Here is a 3179-nt window from a genome sequence, read left to right as displayed (position 1 = left end):
TTCTTAATACATGATGTAATAAGATTACATTTTGATGTCTTGTAGGATCGAAGAAAAGAGAGGAAGCTTAAGGGAAGAAGTGAGTGGAATCTAATCATGAAGAAGTGGATTTCGATCGCATTACTTGAAGATTGGAATCTTGAGCTACTACTTGGAGTTAGAATAACATTGCTATGAAATATGTATTAACATAATTTTTCAATTGAATTGCATTGTAGGGACAAATTTTTTCCGCACTAAAATAAATTATGATTTTTATATTATTTATTTATCCTTGCAATGGCGTATATGAAAAATTGATGTTTGAAAGTTTCTATTATTAGCAATAATGGATTTGATTCTTAATTATGTTATTTGTGGAAAGGTCAAGAATTTACCAAATAGGGAAAGTTTCTCATCGCCCAAGTTTCAATTAGATAGAAACTTGGAATCATACAACAAGTATTGCATGATGAATGAGAAATTTCATATTTGGAAATTAGACTAATTCGCTGACAAAGTGTGAAGTGAAGGACTAGGAGATCAAGTACACAAGGTTGTGTGTTGATCAAGTTCACCACAAGAGTGACAAAGATATTCGTCATGATTTACTAAAGGTTTAGTGGATATGATTATACTTATAAGATTAAGTGTAATTCCAAGTTGATTTGAAAGAGTTTAAATCAATAGCAGAACGAATAAGAAGAATCAAGTAGGCAGAAAGATAAAAGTTTCTCTATTCTAAGAAGAAGGGAGAGTACCTTTATTATGTTTTATGATAGGTCTTAATGATTAAGAACCATATCTCAATTGATCCTCTAAGTGAGTCTTAGTGCAATTGTATGTCTGAGAAGAGGAATCAAGAATTGAAGAAATAATTAAATCAAGAAGTCAATCATACTTCGTTCCAAAACCAAGTCTTAGAGTTAAGATTGTGACAATGAGTGACAAGTCTCAAGAAGGTTTATAACATTCATCAAATGTGGAATTTGAAGAAAGGTTTTCTTATTACTGCACATTTGAAATTGGAAAGTTGTGATGTCTTCGGTAAGATGAAGACCAACTAGGACCAATTTTGTGAAATGTTTATTCTTGATTAAAAGCTACACTAACTCTTGAATATTTGTTTGTCGAGAAATGTTTATTGAAAAGAGAATCTTATATGTTAAGGAGTAAGTGGGAGTCTTAATGATCTTGAAAAGTTTCAAGAACTAATCAAGAATAAACCTTATCGATCATCACTAGCACACGACTTGAGGCTTACAACCTATCGTGTTGACATTATCTTGTTTCTGTGTCGTTCCAATTGAGTTAATTATGCATGTAAGTTCTATGAATTATCATTTGAACACATAAAAGGAAAGCACTTTAATCAATGAAAAGTACATTGATAGAAAAGGGTGAGCTGCTTAACTACTTGGAACACATGGTGGGTAGCCGTGTTACCATAAGGCGAGAAATCAAGATTGAGAAACTTAGTTCCGTATGAATTTGGATTTGTCGCAAACTTTGGTTTTAACAAATTCGCATGGATAGGAACACATACACCATTAAAATCTAAGTGTCATAAGATTCCCTCCTTCATGAAGATGATTGTGAAGAAATGCTTTCACTAAGAGAGATTTTAAGAAGATAGTGATTGTGAAATTGTATTCTCGAATTTGATTATGGTTACGGTATCCCTTTCCATAATTTGAATTGTGAGATTTGGCAATTAGTCTGACACACATATGAGTTATCTAAGGCAAATGTGTATAAGTTTAAGAAACTTAGATAAAGGATTATCATGTCAAAGCTAGTGGGAGCATAAGTGTTATGCTTATATGATAATAATCATCATGATAGTGGGAGCATAAATGTTGTGCTTGTATGATTATTAAGGAATGTATTGCAAGTTAGCAATATTAATTATAGAAAACAAGAGTTATTATTTGCAAATTCGTAAGGGTTGAATAGTTGTTTTGCTATAATTAAGGGAGAGAATATTATGCTTCATTTCAAATCTAAAGGCTTAGTTTGTGGAATGTTAATAAATTTAGTCAAAGATACATAGTGTGTTCTCAAAATTTCGATTATGATTGTGGCATCCCTCTTGATAGTTCAAATTGTGAGAATGTGACGCATAAAATATTATGGCAAAAGATTGATAAAGTATCGTATCTTTATGTAAGACATTATGCATCGTATCCCATTTGCTTCGGGTAAAGGATCGATTGCAGATGCTATAATATTTGACCATTCTAAAATTTTCCAAATGTCTAGCGCATTTAGAGGAAAAAAAGGACAAAAATCGGTTTTGACTATGATAATTAAACAACTATCGAAGGACGATCCAAAGTTCGTTGAGGATTGGTCGCTTGTGAGTAGTTAGAAGTATGGTATTGGATGGACAATATTGACATTATTATGAATAGATAAGATTCTATTAAAAATGAGTTGTCATATGGCAAATATGGAAATGTTTCCATATTGGGAGTTGGATATTGAGAATCTATATCTAGATTAGAAACTTTTATGCAAGAAGGATGTTCAAAGGAATGTACTTTGAGTGAGAGACATCATATCTATAGAATTGTTTCTGATAGAGATTAGCCAAGTCTTGATGATTTTGACCTACGACTTTACGAAAGAATCATTGCATAAAATGTCAGAATCTAGCATAAGTAATAAGAATTTGATATTCTTATACTTATGATAAGGATTGGGAGTTGTGAAATGAGTATGAATGGAAATGTGTTCATTTGATCTATTTCACAAAGTGAGGATTGTAGGTAAACATTGTGTACATGCTGAGAGCATGGGACAAGTGTAGTAATAATTCAAGTAAGAAGTTGATTACCCGAAACATCAAATAATGAGTAACCAATATGGTGATTAACTAAAATGTTTTATTTATACCCAGAGTTTGTGGCCATATGGGAGTAGTATTATTCTTGTGTTTCACTTTCCATGTTTTGACTTCCTGAATAATTAAATTGGTTCAGAACAATCAAAATATTCGAACATACCACAGTCGTTCATATCTTGGAAATAGGTATGAATGAAAACTGTCGTGAATTGGTGTGTGGATTGTCTAAAGTGTATTAGACATAAGCAAATGTTTGCTGCAACGTTCATGAGTGCTTATGAATATGATTTTAGCATTGGATTAAACCCATGCTCACTTGGATCACTTCATGGATTTTATCACAAGTGATTGG

The sequence above is a fragment of the Lactuca sativa genome, chromosome 7 (assembly GCF_002870075.4).
Source record: "Lactuca sativa cultivar Salinas chromosome 7, Lsat_Salinas_v11, whole genome shotgun sequence".
NCBI classification, from domain to species: Eukaryota; Viridiplantae; Streptophyta; class Magnoliopsida; order Asterales; family Asteraceae; genus Lactuca; species Lactuca sativa.
Note: the sequence above shows the minus strand (reverse complement) of the source record.